Source organism: Schistocerca serialis, chromosome 6, assembly GCF_023864345.2.
Source record: "Schistocerca serialis cubense isolate TAMUIC-IGC-003099 chromosome 6, iqSchSeri2.2, whole genome shotgun sequence".
NCBI lineage: Eukaryota > Metazoa > Arthropoda > Insecta > Orthoptera > Acrididae > Schistocerca > Schistocerca serialis.
Window position 1 is genome coordinate 33616931 of NC_064643.1, and position 18794 is coordinate 33635724.

The window sequence follows — 18794 nt, forward strand, 5'->3', positions numbered from 1 at the left end:
AGTAGAGTCTCTATTCTTGTACTTATGGAGGCATTGTGCCTTTTGTATTTAATTCCGATGCGATTTCTGTGTTTCCTCGTCATTGTGAAGGTCCAAGGAATACATTGAACCGGCAGTGGTGTATCGGAAACTAATACTGGTCTCACAGGAAAGGATCAAAGCACAGCCTCTAAGAGGTCTCACTCTTCTTGCACTTAAGGCGGCATTGAGCCTTTTTTATTTAATTCCGATCTAATTTCAGTGTTTCATCGTCAATGTGTATGTCCAAGGAATACACTGAACCTGCAGTGGTGTATCGCAAACTAATACTGGTCTCACAGGGAGTGTTCTAAACAGCGACTGTAAGAAGAGTCTCTATTCTTGTACTTAGGGAGGCATTGTGTCTTTTGTATTTAATTCCGATGCGATTTCTGTGTTTCATCGCCAATGTGAAGGTCCAAGGAATACATTGAACCTGCAGTGGTGTATCGGAAACTAATACTGGTCTCACAGGAAAGGATCAAAGCACAGACTCTAAGAAGTCTCACTCTTCTTGCACTTAAGGCGGCATTGAGCCTTTTTTATTTAATTCCGATCTAATTTCAGTGTTTCATCGTCAACGTGTATGTCCAATGAATACATTGACCCTGCACTGGTGTATCGCAAACTAATACTGGTCTCACAGGGAGTGCTCAAAACACCGACTGGAAGTAGAGTCTCTATTCTTGTACTTATGGAGGCATTGTGCCTTTTGTATTTAATTCCGATGCGATTTCTGTGTTTCCTCGTCATTGTGAAGGTCCAAGGAATACATTGAACCGGCAGTGGTGTATCGGAAACTAATACTGGTCTCACAGGAAAGGATCAAAGCACAGCCTCTAAGAGGTCTCACTCTTCTTGCACTTAAGGCGGCATTGAGCCTTTTTTATTTAATTCAGATCTAATTTCAGTGTTTCATCGTCAATGTGTATGTCCAAGGAATACATTGAACCTGCTGTGGTGTATCGCAAACTAATACTGGTCTCACAGGGAATGCTCAAAATACCGACTGTAAGAAGAGTCTCTATTCATGTACTTATGGAGGCATTGTGCCACTTGTATTTAATTCCGATGCGATTTCTGTGTTTCATCGTCAATGTGAAGGTCCGAGGAATACATAGAACCTGCAGTGGTGTATCTGAAACTAATACTGGTCTCACAGGAAAGGATCAAAGCACAGACTCTATGAAGTCTCACTCTTCTTGCGCTTAAGGCGGCATTGAGCCTTTTTTATTTAATTCCGATCTAATTTCAGTGTTTCATCGTCAATGTGTATGTCCAAGGAATACATTGAACCTGCAGTGGTGTATCGCAAACAAATACTGGTCTCACAGGGAGTGCTCAAAACACCGACTGTAAGAAGAGTATCTATTCTTGTACTTATGGAGGCATTGTTCCTTTTGTATTTAATTCCGATGCGATTTCTGTGTTTCATCGCCAATGTGAAGGTCCAAGGAATACATTGAACCTGCAGTGGTGTTTCGGAAACTAATACTGGTCTCACAGGAAAGGATCAAAGCACAGACTCTAAGAAGTCTCACTCTTCTTGCACTTAAGGCGGCATTGAGCCTTTTTTATTTAATTCCGATCTAATTTCAGTGTTTCATCGTCAACGTGTATGTCCAATGAATACATTGACCCTGCACTGGTGTATCGCAAACTAATACTGGTCTCACAGGGAGTGCTCAAAACACCGACTGGAAGTAGAGTCTCTATTCTTGTACTTATGGAGGCATTGTGCCTTTTGTATTTAATTCCGATGCGATTTCTGTGTTTCCTCGTCATTGTGAAGGTCCAAGGAATACATTGAACCGGCAGTGGTGTATCGGAAACTAATACTGGTCTCACAGGAAAGGATCAAAGCACAGCCTCTAAGAGGTCTCACTCTTCTTGCACTTAAGGCGGCATTGAGCCTTTTTTATTTAATTCCGATCTAATTTCAGTGTTTCATCGTCAATGTGTATGTCCAAGGAATACATTGAACCTGCTGTGGTGTATCGCAAACTAATACTGGTCTCACAGGGAATGCTCAAAATACCGACTGTAAGAAGAGTCTCTATTCATGTACTTATGGAGGCATTGTGCCACTTGTATTTAATTCCGATGCGATTTCTGTGTTTCATCGTCAATGTGAAGGTCCGAGGAATACATAGAACCTGCAGTGGTGTATCTGAAACTAATACTGGTCTCACAGGAAAGGATCAAAGCACAGACTCTATGAAGTCTCACTCTTCTTGCGCTTAAGGCGGCATTGAGCCTTTTTTATTTAATTCCGATCTAATTTCAGTGTTTCATCGTCAATGTGTATGTCCAAGGAATACACTGAACCTGCAGTGGTGTATCGCAAACTAATACTGGTCTCACAGGGAGTGTTCAAAACAGCGACTGTAAGAAGAGTCTCTATTCTTGTACTTAGGGAGGCATTGTGCCTTTTGTATTTAATTCCGATGCGATTTCTGTGTTTCATCGTCAATGAGAATGTCCAAGGAATACATTGAACCTGCAGTGGTGTATCGGAAACTAATACTGGTCTCACAGGAAAGGATCCAACACAGACTCTAAGAAGTCTCACTCTTCTTGCCCTTAAGGCGGCATTGAGTTTTTTTATTTAATTCCGATCTAATTTCAGTGTTTCATCGTCAATGTGTATGTAAAAGGAATACATTGAACCTGCAGTGGTGTATCGGAAACTAATACTGGTCTCATAGGAAAGGATCAAAGCACAGACTATAAGAAGTCTCACTCCTTTTGCACTTAAGGTGCATTGTGCCTTTTGTATTTAATTCCGATGCGATTTCTGTGTTTCATCGTCAATGTGAAGGTCCAAGGAATACATAGAACCTGCAGTGGTGTATCGGAAACTAATACTGGTCTCACAAGAAAGGATCAATGCACAGACTCTTTAAAGTCTCACTCTTCTTGCACTTAAGTCGGCATTGTGCCTTTTGTATTTAATTCCGATGCGATTCCTGTGTTTCATCGTCAATGAAAAGGTCCAAGGAATACATTGAACCTGCAGTGGTGTATCGGAAACTAATACTGGTCTCACAGGAAAGGATCAAAGCACAGACTCTAAGAAGTCTCACTCTTCGTGCACTTAAGATGGCATTGAGCCTTTTTTATTTAATTCCGATCTAATTTCAGTGTTTCATCGTCAATGTTTATGTCCAAGGAATACATTGAACCTGCAGTGGTGTATCGCAAACTAGTACTGGTCTCACAGGGAGTGCTCAAAACACCGACTGTAAGAAGAGTCTCTATTCTTGTACTTATGGAGGCATTGTGCCTTTTGTATTTAATTCCGATGCGATTGCTGTGTTTCATCGTCAATGTGAAGGTCCAAAGAATACATTGAACCTGCAGTGGTGTATCGGAAACTAATACTGGTCTCACAGGAAAGGATCAAAGCACAGACCATAAGAAGTCTCACTCTTCTTGCACTTAAGGCGGCATTGAGCCTTTTTTATTTAATTCCGATCTAATTTCAGTGTTTCATCGTCGATGTGAATGTCCAAGGAATACATTGAACCTGCAGTGGTGTATCGCAAACTAGTACTGGTCTCACAGGGAGTGCTCAAAACACCGACTGTAAGAAGTGTCTCTATTCTTGTACTTATGGCGGCATTGTGCCTTTTGTATTTAATTCCGATGCGATTTCTGTGTTTCATCGTCAATGTGAAGGTCCAAGGAATACATTGTACCTGCAGTGGTGTATCGGAAACTAATACTGGTCTCACAGGAAAGGATCAAAGCACAGACTCTAAGAAGTCTCACTCTTCTTGCACTTAAGGCGGCATTGAGCCTTTTTAATTTAATTCCGATTTAATTTCAGTGTTTCATCGTCAATGTGTATGTCCAAGGAATACATTGAACCTGCAGTGGTGTATCGCAAACAAATACTGGTCTCACAGGGAGTGCTCAAAACACCGACTGTAAGAAGAGTATCTATTCTTGTACTTATGGAGGCATTGTTCCTTTTGTATTTAATTCCGATGCGATTTCTGTGTTTCATCGCCAATGTGAAGGTCCAAGGAATACATTGAACCTGCAGTGGTGTATCGGAAACTAATACTGGTCTCACAGGAAAGGATAAGAGCACAGACGCTAAGAAGTCTCACTCTTCTTGCACTTAAGGCGGCATTGAGCTGTTTTTATTTAATTTCGATCTAATTTCAGTGTTTCATCCTCAATGTGTATGTCCAAGGAATACATTGAACCTGCAGTGGTGTATCGCAAACTAATACTGGTCTCACAGGGAGTGCTCAAAACACCGACTGTAAGAAGAGTCTCTATTCTTGTACTTATGGAGGCAATGTGCCTTTTGTATTTAATTCCGATGCGATTTCTGTGTTTCATTGTCAATGTGAAGGTCCAAGGAATACATTGAACCTGCAGTGGTGTATCGGAGACTAATACTGGTCTCACAGGAAAGGATCAAAGCACAGACTCTCAGAAGTCTCACTCTTCTTGCACTTAAGGCGGCATTGAGCCTTTTTTATTTAATTCCGATCTATTTTCAGTGTTTCATCGTCAATGTGTATGTCCAAGGAATACATTGAACCTGCCGTGGTGTATCGAATACTAATACTGGTCTCACAGGGAGTGCTCAAAACACCGACTGTAAGAAGAGTCTCTATTCTTGTACTTATGGAGGCATTGAGCCTTTTTTATTTAATTCCGATCTAATTTCAGTGTTTCATCGTCAATGTGTATTTCCAAGGAATACATTGAACCTGCAGTGGTGTATCGCCAACTAATACTGGTCTCACAGGGAGTGCTCAAAACACCGACTGTAAGAAGAGTCTCTATTCTTGTACTTATGGAGGCATTGTGCCTTTTGTATTTAGTTCCGATGCGATTTCTGTGTTTCATCGTCAATGTGAAGGTCCAAGGAATACATAGAACCTGCAGTGGTGTATCGGAAACTAATACTGGTCTCACAGGAAAGGATCAAAGCACAGACTCTAAGAAGTCTCACTCTTCTTGCACTTAAGGCGGCATTGAGCCTTTTTTATTTAATTCCGATCTAATTTCAGTGTTTCATCGTCAATGTGTATGTCCAAGGATTACATTGAACCTGCAGTGGTGTATCGCAAACTAATACTGGTCTCACAGGGAGTGCTCAACCCACCGACAGTAATAAGAGTCTCTATTCTTGTACTTAAGAGGCATTGTGCATTTTGTATTTAATTCCGATGCGATTTCTGTGTTTCATCGTCAATGTGAAGGTCCAAGGAATACATTGAACCTGCAGTGGTGTATCGGAAACTAATACTCTAAGAAGTCTCACTCTTCTTGCACTTAAGGCGGCATTTAGCCTTTTTTATTTAATTCCGATCTAATTTCAGTGTTTCATCGTCAATGTGTATGTCCAATGAATACATTGACCCTGCACTGGTGTATCGCAAACTAATACTGGTCTCACAGGGAGTGCTCAAAACACCGACTGTAAGAAGAGTCTCTATTCTTGTACTTATGGAGGCATTGTGCCTTTTGTATTTAATTCCGATGCGATTTCTGTGTTTCCTCATCATTGTGAAGGTCCAAGGAATACATTGAACCGGCAGTGGTGTATCGGAAACTAATTCTGGTCTCACAGGAAAGGATCAAAGCACAGTCTCTAAGAGGTCTCACTCTCCTTGCACTTAAGGCGGTATTGAGCCTTTTTTATTTAATTCCGATCTAATTTCAGTGTTTCATCGTCAATGTGTATGTCTAAGGAATACATTGACCCTGCTGTGGTGTATCGCAAACTAATACTGGTCTCACAGGGAATGCTCAAAATACCGACTATAAGAAGAGTCTCTATTCATGTACTTATGGAGGCATTGTGCCACTTGTATTTAATTCCGTTGCGATTTCTGTGTTTCATCGTCAATGTGAAGGTCCGAGGAATACATAGATCCTGCAGTGCTGTAACGGAAACTAATACTGGTCTCACAGGAAAGGATCAAAGCACAGACTCTGAGAAGTCTAACTCTTCTTGCACTTAAGGCGGCATTGAGCCTTTTTTATTTAATTCCGATCTAATTTCTGTGTTTCATCGTCAATGTGTATGTCCAAGGAATACATTGAACCTCCAGTGGTGTTTCGCAAACTAATACTGGTCTCACAGGGAGTGCTCAAAACACCGACTGTAAGAAGAGTCTCTATTCTTGTACTTATGGCGGCATTGCGCCTTTTGTATTTAATTCCGATGCGATTTCTGTGTTTCATCGTCAATGTGAAGGTCCAAGGAATACATTGAAACTGCAGTGGTGTATCGGAAACTAATACTGGTCTCACAGGAAAGGATCAAAGCACAGACTCTAAGAAGTCTCACTCTTCTTGCACTTAAGGCGGCATTGAGCCTTTTTTATTTAATTCCGATCCAATTTCAGTGTTTCATCGTCAATGTGTATGTCCAAGGAATACATTCAACCTGCAGTGGTGTATCGCAAACTAATACTGGTCTCACAGGGAGTGCTCAAATCACCGACTGTAAGAAGAGTCTCTATTCTTGTACTTATGGAGGCATTGTGCCTTTTGTATTTAATTCCGATGCGATTTCTGTTGTTCATCGCCAATGTGAAGGTCCAAGGAATACATTGAACCTGCAGTGGTGTATGGGAAACTAATACTGGTCTCACAGGAAAGGATAAGAGCACAGACTCTAAGAAGTCTCACTCTTCTTGCACTTAAGGCGGCATTGAGCTTTTTTTATTTAATTCCGATCTAATTTCAGTGTTTCATCGTCAATGTGTATGTCCAAGGAATACATTGACCCTGAGTGGCGTATCGCAAACTAATACTGGTCTCACAGGGAATGCTCAAAATACCGACTATAAGAAGAGTCTCTATTCATGTACTTATGGAGGCATTGTGCCACTTGTATTTAATTCCGTTGCGATTTCTGTGTTTCATCGTCAATGTGAAGGTCCGAGGAATACATAGAACCTGCAGTGCTGTAACGAAAACTAATACTGGTCTCACAGGAAAGGATCAAAGCACAGACTCTATGAAGTCTCACTCTTCTTGCACTTAAGGCGGCATTGAGCCTTTTTTATTTAATTCCGATCTAACTTCAGTGTTTCATCGTCAATGTGTATGTCCAAGGAATACATTGAACCTGCTGTGGTGTATCGCAAATTAATACTGGTCTCACAGGGAGTGCTCAAAACACCGACTGTAAGAAGAGTCTCTATTCTTGTACTTTTGGAGGCATTGTGCCTTTTGTATTTAATTCCGATGCGATTTCTGTGTTTCATCGTCAATGTGAAGGTACAAGGCATACATTGAACCTGCAGTGGTGTATCGGAAACTAATACTAGTCTCACAGGAATGGATCAAAGCACAGACTCTAAGAAGTCTAACTCTTCTTGCACTTAAGGCGGCATTGAGCCTTTTTTATTTAATTCCGATCTAATTTCTGTGTTTCATCGTCAATGTGTATGTCCAAGGAATACATTGAACCTCCAGTGGTGTTTCGCAAACTAATACTGGTCTCACAGGGAGTGCTCAAAACACCGACTGTAAGAAGAGTCTCTATTCTTGTACTTATGGCGGCATTGTGCCTTTTGTATTTAATTCCGATGCGATTTCTGTGTTTCATCGTCAATGTGAAGGTCCAAGGAATCCATTGAAACTGCAGTGGTGTATCGGAAACTAATACTGGTCTCACAGGAAAGGATCAAAGCACAGACTCTAAGAAGTCTCACTCTTCTTGCACTTAAGGCGGCATTGCGCCTTTTTTATTTAATTCCGATCCAATTTCAGTGTTTCATCGTCAATGTGTATGTCCAAGGAATACATTCAACCTGCAGTGGTGTATCGCAAACTAATACTGGTCTCACAGGGAGTGCTCATATCACCGACTGTAAGAAGAGTCTCTATTCTAGTACTTATGGAGGCATTGTGCCTTTTGTATTTAATTCCGATGCGATTTCTGTGTTTCATCGTCAATGTGAAGGTCCAAGGAATATATTGAACCTGCAGTGGTGTATCGGAAAGTAATACTGGTCTCACAGGAAAGGATCAAAGCACAGACTCAAAGAAGTCTCACTCTTGTTACACTTAAGGCGGCATTGAGCCCATTTTATTTAATTCTGATCTAATTTCAGGGTTTCATCGTCAATGTGTATGTCCAAGGAATACATTGAACCTGCAGTGGTGTATCGCAAACAAATACTGGTCTCACAGGGAGTGCTCAAAACACCGACTGTAAGAAGAGTATCTATTCTTGTACTTATGGAGGCATTGTTCCTTTTGTATTTAATTCCGATGCGATTTCTGTTGTTCATCGCCAATGTGAAGGTCCAAGGAATACATTGAACCTGCAGTGGTGTATCGGAAACTAATACTGGTCTCACAGGAAAGGATAAGAGCACAGACTCTAAGAAGTCTCACTCTTCTTGCACTTAAGGCGGCATTGAGCCTTTTTTATTTAATTCCGATCTAATTTCAGTGTTTCATCGTCAATGTGTATGTCCAAGGAATACATTGAACCTGCAGTGGTGTATCGAAAACTAATACTGGCCTCACAGAAGTGCTCAAAACACCGACTGTAAGAAGAGTCTCTATTCTTGTACTTATGGAGGCATTGAGCCTTTTTTATTTAATTCCGATCTAATTTCAGTGTTTCATCGTCAATGTGTATTTCCAAGGAATACATTGAACCTGCAGTGGTGTATCGCCAACTAATACTGGTCTCACAGGGAGTGCTCAAAACACCGACTGTAAGAAGAGTGTCTATTCATGTACTTATGGAGGCATTGTGCCACTTGTAATTAATTCCGATGCGATATCTGTGTTTCATCATCAATGTGACGGTCCGAGGAATACATAGAACCTGCAGTGGTGTATCGGAAACTAATACTGGTCTCACAGGAAAGGATCAAAGCACAGAATCTATGAAGTCTCACTCTTCTTGCACTTAAGGCGGCATTGAGCCTTTTTTATTTAATTCCGATCTAATTTCAGCGTTTCATCGTCAATGTGTATGTCCAAGGAATACATTGAACCTGCAGTGGTGTATCGCAAACTAATACTGGTCTCACAGGGAGTGTTCAAAACACCGACTGTAAGAAGAGTCTCTATTCTTGTACTTAGGGAGGCATTGTGCCTTTTGTATTTAATTCCGATGCGATTTCTGTGTTTCATCGTCAATGTGAATGTCCAAGGAATACATTGAACCTGCAGTGGAGTATCGGAAACTAATACTGGTCTCACAGGAAAGGATCCAACACAGACTCTAAGAAGTCTCACTCTTCTTGCCCTTAAGGCGGCATTGAGTTTTTTTATTTAATTCCGATCTAATTTCAGTGTTTCATCGTCAATGTGTGTGTAAAAGGAATACATTGAACCTGCAGTGGTGTATCGGAAACTAATACTAGTCTCACAGGAAAGGATCAAAGCACAGACTCTATGAAGTCTCACTCTTCTTGCACTTAAGGCGGCATTGAGCCTTTTTTATTTAATTCCGATCTAACTTCAGTGTTTCATCGTCAATGTGTATGTCCAAGGAATACATTGAACCTGCTGTGGTGTATCGCAAATTAATACTGGTCTCACAGGGAGTGCTCAAAACACCGACTGTAAGAAGAGTCTCTATTCTTGTACTTTTGGAGGCATTGTGCCTTTTGTATTTAATTCCGATGCGATTTCTGTGTTTCATCGTCAATGTGAAGGTACAAGGAATACATTGAACCTGCAGTGGTGTATCGGAAACTAATACTAGTCTCACAGGAATGGATCAAAGCACAGACTCTAAGAAGTCTAACTCTTCTTGCACTTAAGGCGGCATTGAGCCTTTTTTATTTAATTCCGATCTAATTTCTGTGTTTCATCGTCAATGTGTATGTCCAAGGAATACATTGAACCTCCAGTGGTGTTTCGCAAACTAATACTGGTCTCACAGGGAGTGCTCAAAACACCGACTGTAAGAAGAGTCTCTATTCTTGTACTTATGGCGGCATTGTGCCTTTTGTATTTAATTCCGATGCGATTTCTGTGTTTCATCGTCAATGTGAAGGTCCAAGGAATACATTGAAACTGCAGTGGTGTATCGGAAACTAATACTGGTCTCACAGGAAAGGATCAAAGCACAGACTCTAAGAAGTCTCACTCTTCTTGCACTTAAGGCGGCATTGAGCCTTTTTTATTTAATTCCGATCCAATTTCAGTGTTTCATCGTCAATGTGTATGTCCAAGGAATACATTCAACCTGCAGTGGTGTATCGCAAACTAATACTGGTCTCACAGGGAGTGCTCAAATCACCGACTGTAAGAAGAGTCTCTATTCTAGTACTTATGGAGGCATTGTGCCTTTTGTATTTAATTCCGATGCGATTTCTGTGTTTCATCGTCAATGTGAAGGTCCAAGGAATATAGTGAACCTGCAGTGGTGTATCGGAAAGTAATACTGGTCTCACAGGAAAGGATCAAAGCACAGACTCAAAGAAGTCTCACTCTTGTTACACTTAAGGCGGCATTGAGCCTATTTTATTTAATTCTGATCTAATTTCAGGGTTTCATCGTCAATGTGTATGTCCAAGGAATACATTGAACCTGCAGTGGTGTATCGCAAACAAATACTGGTCTCACAGGGAGTGCTCAAAACACCGACTGTAAGAAGAGTATCTATTCTTGTACTTATGGAGGCATTGTTCCTTTTGTATTTAATTCCGATGCGATTTCTGTTGTTCATCGCCAATGTGAAGGTCCAAGGAATACATTGAACCTGCAGTGGTGTATCGGAAACTAATACTGGTCTCACAGGAAAGGATAAGAGCACAGACTCTAAGAAGTCTCACTCTTCTTGCACTTAAGGCGGCATTGAGCCTTTTTTATTTAATTCCGATCTAATTTCAGTGTTTCATCGTCAATGTGTATGTCCAAGGAATACATTGAACCTGCAGTGGTGTATCGAAAACTAATACTGGCCTCACAGGGAGTGCTCAAAACACCGACTGTAAGAAGAGTCTCTATTCTAGTACTTATGGAGGCATTGAGCCTTTTTTATTTAATTCCGATCTAATTTCAGTGTTTCATCGTCAATGTGTATTTCCAAGGAATACATTGAACCTGCAGTGGTGTATCGCCAACTAATACTGGTCTCACAGGGAGTGCTCAAAACACCGACTGTAAGAAGAGTGTCTATTCATGTACTTATGGAGGCATTGTGCCACTTGTATTTAATTCCGATGCGATTTCTGTGTTTCATCATCAATGTGACGGTCCGAGGAATACATAGAACCTGCAGTGGTGTATCGGAAACTAATACTGGTCTCACAGGAAAGGATCAAAGCACAGAATCTATGAAGTCTCACTCTTCTTGCACTTAAGGCGGCATTGAGCCTTTTTTATTTAATTCCGATCTAATTTCAGCGTTTCATCGTCAATGTGTATGTCCAAGGAATACATTGAACCTGCAGTGGTGTATCGCAAACTAATACTGGTCTCACAGGGAGTGTTCAAAACACCGACTGTAAGAAGAGTCTCTATTCTTGTACTTAGGGAGGCATTGTGCCTTTTGTATTTAATTCCGATGCGATTTCTGTGTTTCATCGTCAATGTGAATGTCCAAGGAATACATTGAACCTGCAGTGGAGTATCGGAAACTAATACTGGTCTCACAGGAAAGGATCCAACACAGACTCTAAGAAGTCTCACTCTTCTTGCCCTTAAGGCGGCATTGAGTTTTTTTATTTAATTCCGATCTAATTTCAGTGTTTCATCGTCAATGTGTGTGTAAAAGGAATACATTGAACCTGCAGTGGTGTATCGGAAACTAATACTAGTCTCACAGGAAAGGATCAAAGCACAGACTCTAAGAAGTCTCACTCTTCTTGCACTTAAGGCGGCATTGAGCCTTTTTTATTTAATTCCGATCTAATTTCTGTGTTTCATCGTCAATGTGTATGTCCAAGGAATACATTGAACCTCCAGTGGTGTTTCGCAAACTAATACTGGTCTCACAGGGAGTGCTCAAAACACCGACTGTAAGAAGAGTATCTATTCTTGTACTTATGGAGGCATTGTTCCTTTTGTATTTAATTCCGATGCGATTTCTGTTGTTCATCGCCAATGTGAAGGTCCAAGGAATACATTGAACCTGCAGTGGTGTATCGGAAACTAATACTGGTCTCACAGGAAAGGATAAGAGCACAGACTCTAAGAAGTCTCACTCTTTTTGCACTTAAGGCGGCATTGAGCCTTTTTTATTTAATTTCGATCTAATTTCAGTGTTTTATCGTCAATGTGTATGTCCAAGGAATACATTGAACCTGCAGTGGTGTATCGCAAACTAATACTGGTCTCACAGGGAGTGCTCAAAACACCGACTGTAAGAAGAGTCTCTATTCTTGTACTTATGGCGGCATTGTGCCTTTTGTATTTAATTCCGATGCGATTTCTGTGTTTCATCGTCAATGTGAAGGTCCAAGGAATACATTGAAACTGCAGTGGTGTATCGGAAACTAATACTGGTCTCACAGGAAAGGATCAAAGCACAGACTCTAAGAAGTCTCACTCTTCTTGCACTTAAGGCGGCATTGAGCCTTTTTTATTTAATTCCGATCCAATTTCAGTGTTTCATCGTCAATGTGTATGTCCAAGGAATACATTCAACCTGCAGTGGTGTATCGCAAACTAATACTGGTCTCACAGGGAGTGCTCAAATCACCGACTGTAAGAAGAGTCTCTATTCTAGTACTTATGGAGGCATTGTGCCTTTTGTATTTAATTCCGATGCGATTTCTGTGTTTCATCGTCAATGTGAAGGTCCAAGGAATATATTGAACCTGCAGTGGTGTATCGGAAAGTAATACTGGTCTCACAGGAAAGGATCAAAGCACAGACTCAAAGAAGTCTCACTCTTGTTACACTTAAGGCGGCATTGAGCCTATTTTATTTAATTCTGATCTAATTTCAGGGTTTCATCGTCAATGTGTATGTCCAAGGAATACATTGAACCTGCAGTGGTGTATCGCAAACAAATACTGGTCTCACAGGGAGTGCTCAAAACACCGACTGTAAGAAGAGTATCTATTCTTGTACTTATGGAGGCATTGTTCCTTTTGTATTTAATTCCGATGCGATTTCTGTTGTTCATCGCCAATGTGAAGGTCCAAGGAATACATTGAACCTGCAGTGGTGTATCGGAAACTAATACTGGTCTCACAGGAAAGGATAAGAGCACAGACTCTAAGAAGTCTCACTCTTCTTGCACTTAAGGCGGCATTGAGCCTTTTTTATTTAATTCCGATCTAATTTCAGTGTTTCATCGTCAATGTGTATGTCCAAGGAATACATTGAACCTGCAGTGGTGTATCGAAAACTAATACTGGCCTCACAGGGAGTGTTCAAAACACCGACTGTAAGAAGAGTCTCTATTCTTGTACTTATGGAGGCATTGAGCCTTTTTTATTTAATTCCGATCTAATTTCAGTGTTTCATCGTCAATGTGTATTTCCAAGGAATACATTGAACCTGCAGTGGTGTATCGCCAACTAACACTGGTCTCACAGGGAGTGCTCAAAACACCGACTGTAAGAAGAGTGTCTATTCATGTACTTATGGAGGCATTGTGCCACTTGTATTTAATTCCGATGCGATTTCTGTGTTTCATCATCAATGTGACGGTCCGAGGAATACATAGAACCTGCAGTGGTGTATCGGAAACTAATACTGGTCTCACAGGAAAGGATCAAAGCACAGAATCTATGAAGTCTCACTCTTCTTGCACTTAAGGCGGCATTGAGCCTTTTTTATTTAATTCCGATCTAATTTCAGCGTTTCATCGTCAATGTGTATGTCCAAGGAATACATTGAACCTGCAGTGGTGTATCGCAAACTAATACTGGTCTCACAGGGAGTGTTCAAAACACCGACTGTAAGAAGAGTCTCTATTCTTGTACTTAGGGAGGCATTGTGCCTTTTGTATTTAATTCCGATGCGATTTCTGTGTTTCATCGTCAATGTGAATGTCCAAGGAATACATTGAACCTGCAGTGGAGTATCGGAAACTAATACTGGTCTCACAGGAAAGGATCCAACACAGACTCTAAGAAGTCTCACTCTTCTTGCCCTTAAGGCGGCATTGAGTTTTTTTATTTAATTCCGATCTAATTTCAGTGTTTCATCGTCAATGTGTGTGTAAAAGGAATACATTGAACCTGCAGTGGTGTATCGGAAACTAATACTAGTCTCACAGGAAAGGATCAAAGCACAGACTCTAAGAAGTCTCACTCTTCTTGCACTTAAGGCGGCATTGAGCCTTTTTTATTTAATTCCGATCTAATTTCTGTGTTTCATCGTCAATGTGTATGTCCAAGGAATACATTGAACCTCCAGTGGTGTTTCGCAAACTAATACTGGTCTCACAGGGAGTGCTCAAAACACCGACTGTAAGAAGAGTATCTATTCTTGTACTTATGGAGGCATTGTTCCTTTTGTATTTAATTCCGATGCCATTTCTGTTGTTCATCGCCAATGTGAAGGTCCAAGGAATACATTGAACCTGCAGTGGTGTATCGGAAACTAATACTGGTCTCACAGGAAAGGATAAGAGCACAGACTCTAAGAAGTCTCACTCTTTTTGCACTTAAGGCGGCATTGAGCCTTTTTTATTTAATTTCGATCTAATTTCAGTGTTTTATCGTCAATGTGTATGTCCAAGGAATACATTGAACCTGCAGTGGTGTATCGCAAACTAATACTGGTCTCACAGGGAGTGCTCAAAACACCGACTGTAATAAGAGTCTCTATTCTTGTACTTATGGAGGCATTGTGCCTTTTGTATTTAATTCCGATGCGATTTCTGTGTTTCATCGTCATTGTGAAGGTCCAAGGAATACATTGAACCGGCAGTGGTGTATCGGAAACTAATACTGGTCTCACAGGAAATGATCCAAGCACAGCCTCTAAGAGGTCTCACTCTTCTTGCACTTAAGGCGGTATTGAGCCTTTTTTATTTAATTCCGATCTAATTTCAGTGTTTCATCGTCAATGTGTATGTCCAAGGAATACATTGACCCTGCTGTGGTGTATCGCAAACTAATACTGGTCTCACAGGGAATGCTCAAAATACCGACTATAAGAAGAGTCTCTATTCATGTACTTATGGAGGCATTGTGCCACTTGTATTTAATTCCGTTGCGATTTCTGTGTTTCATCGTCAATGTGAAGGTCCGAGGAATACATAGAACCTGCAGTGCTGTAACGGAAACTAATACTGGTCTCACAGGAAAGGATCAAAGCACAGACTCTATGAATTCTCACTCTTCTTGCACTTAAGGCGGCATTGAGCCTTTTTTATTTAATTCCGATCTAATTTCAGTGTTTCATCGTCAATGTGTATGTCCAAGGAATACATTGAACCTGCTGTGGTGTATCGCAAATTAATACTGGTCTCACAGGGAGTGCTCAAAACACCGACTGTAAGAAGAGTCTCTATTCTTGTACTTTTGGAGGCATTGTGCCTTTTGTATTTAATTCCGATGCGATTTCTGTGTTTCATCGTCAATGTGAAGGTACAAGGAATACATTGAACCTGCAGTGGTGTATCGGAAACTAATACTAGTCTCACAGGAAAGGATCAAAGCACAGCCTCTAAGAAGTCTAACTCTTCTTGCACTTAAGGCGGCATTGAGCCTTTTTTATTTAATTCCGATCTAATTTCTGTGTTTCATCGTCAATGTGTATGTCCAAGGAATACATTGAACCTCCAGTGGTGTTTCGCAAACTAATACTGGTCTCACAGGGAGTGCTCAAAACACCGACTGTAAGAAGAGTCTCTATTCTTGTACTTATGGCGGCATTGTGCCTTTTGTATTTAATTCCGATGCGATTTCTGTGTTTCATCGTCAATGTGAAGGTCCAAGGAATACATTGAAACTGCAGTGGTGTATCGGAAACTAATACTGGTCTCACAGGAAAGGATCAAAGCACAGACTCTAAGAAGTCTCACTCTTCTTGCACTTAAGGCGGCATTGAGCCTTTTTTATTTAATTCCGATCCAATTTCAGTGTTTCATCGTCAATGTGTATGTCCAAGGAATACATTCAACCTGCAGTGGTGTATCGCAAACTAATACTGGTCTCACAGGGAGTGCTCAAATCACCGACTGTAAGAAGAGTCTCTATTCTTGTACTTATGGAGGCATTGTGCCTTTTGTATTTAATTCCGATGCGATTTCTGTGTTTCATCGTCAATGTGAAGGTCCAAGGAATATATTGAACCTGCAGTGGTGTATTGGAAAGTAATACTGGTCTCACAGGAAAGGATCAAAGCACAGACTCAAAGAAGTCTCACTCTTGTTACACTTAAGGCGGCATTGAGCCTATTTTATTTAATTCTGATCTAATTTCAGAGTTTCATCGTCAATGTGTATGTCCAAGGAATACATTGAACCTGCAGTGGTGTATCGCAAACAAATACTGGTCTCACAGGGAATGCTCAAAACACCGACTGTAAGAAGAGTATCTATTCTTGTACTTATGGAGGCATTGTTCCTTTTGTATTTAATTCCGATGCGATTTCTGTTGTTCATCGCCAATGTGAAGGTCCAAGGAATACTTTGAACCTGCAGTGGTGTATCGGAAACTAATACTGGTCTCACAGGAAAGGATAAGAGCACAGACTCTAAGAAGTCTCACTCTTCTTGCACTTAAGGCGGCATTGAGCCTTTTATATTTAATTTCGATCTAATTTCAGTGTTTTATCGTCAATGTGTATGTCCAAGGAATACATTGAACCTGCAGTGGTGTATCGCAAACCAATACTGGTCTCACAGGGAGTGCTCAAAACACCGACTGTAATAAGAGTCTCTATTCTTGTACTTATGGAGGCATTGTGCCTTTTGTATTTAATTCCGATGCGATTTCTGTGTTTCATCGTCATTGTGAAGGTCCAAGGAATACATTGAACCGGCAGTGGTGTATCAGAAACTAATACTGGTCTCACAGGAAAGGATCAAAGCACAGCCTCTAAGAGGTCTCACTCTTCTTGCACTTAAGGCGGTATTGAGCCTTTTTTATTTAATTCCGATCTAATTTCAGTGTTTCATCGTCAATGTGTATGTCCAAGGAATACATTGACCTTGCTGTGGTGTATCGCAAACTAATACTGGTCTCACAGGGAATGCTCAAAATACCGACTATAAGAAGAGTCTCTATTCATGTACTTATGGAGGCATTGTGCCACTTGTATTTAATTCCGTTGCGATTTCTGTGTTTCATCGTCAATGTGAAGGTCCGAGGAATACATAGAACCTGCAGTGCTGTAACGGAAACTAATACTGGTCTCACAGGAAAGGATCAAAGCACAGACTCTATGAAGTCTCACTCTTCTTGCACTTAAGGCGGCATTGAGCCTTTTTTTATTTAATTCCGATCTAATTTCAGTGTTTCATCGTCAATGTGTATGTCCAAGGAATACATTGAACCTGCTGTGGTGTATCGCAAATTAATACTGGTCTCACAGGAAGTGCTCAAAACACCGACTGTAAGAAGAGTCTCTATTCTTGTACTTTTGGAGGCATTGTGCCTTTTGTATTTAATTCCGATGCGATTTCTGTGTTTCATCGTCAATGTGAAGGTACAAGGAATACATTGAACCTGCAGTGGTGTATCGGAAACTAATACTAGTCTCACAGGAAAGGATCAAAGCACAGACTCTAAGAAGTCTAACTTTTCTTGCACTTAAGGCGGCATTGAGCCTTTTTTATTTAATTCCGATCTAATTTCTGTGTTTCATCGTCAATATGTATGTCCAAGGAATACATTGAACCTCCAGTGGTGTTTCGCAAACTAATACTGGTCTCACAGGGAGTGCTCAAAACACCGACTGTAAGAAGAGTCTCTATTCTTGTACTTATGGCGGCATTGTGCCTTTCGTATTTAATTCCGATGCGATTTCTGTGTTTCATCGTCAATGTGAAGGTCCAAGGAATACATTGAAACTGCAGTGGTGTATCGGAAACTAATACTGGTCTCACAGGAAAGGATCAAAGCACAGACTCTAAGAAGTCTCACTTTTCTTGCACTTAAGGCGGCATTGAGCCTTTTTTATTTAATTCCGATCCAATTTCAGTGTTTCATCGTCAATGTGTATGTCCAAGGAATACATTCAACCTGCAGTGGTGTATCGCAAACTAATACTGGTCTCACAGGGAGTGCTCAAATCACCGACTGTAAGAAGAGTCTCTATTCTTGTACTTATGGAGGCATTGTGCCTTTTGTATTTAATTCCGATGCGATTTCTGTGTTTCATCGTCAATGTGAAGGTCCAAGGAATATATTGAACCTGCAGTGGTGTATCGGAAAGTAATACTGGTCTCACAGGAAAGGATCAAAGCACAGACTCAAAGAAGTCTCACTCTTGTTACACGTAAGGCGGCATTGAGCCTATTTTATTTAATTCTGATCTAATTTCAGAGTTTCATCGTCAATGTGTATGTCCAAGGAATACATTGAACCTGCAGTGGTGTATCGCAAACAAATACTGGTCTCACAGGGAGTGTTCAAAACACCGACTGTAAGAAGAGTCTCTATTCTTGTACTTAGGGAGGCATTGTGCCTTTTGTATTTAATTCCGATGCGATTTCTGTGTTTCATCGTCAATGTGAATGTCCAAGGAATACATTGAACCTGCAGTGGAGTATCGGAAACTAATACTGGTCTCACAGGAAAGGATCCAACACAGGCTCTAAGAAGTCTCACTCTTCTTGCCCTTAAGGCGGCATTGAGTTTTTTTATTTAATTCCGATCTAATTTCAGTGTTTCATCGTCAATGTGTAT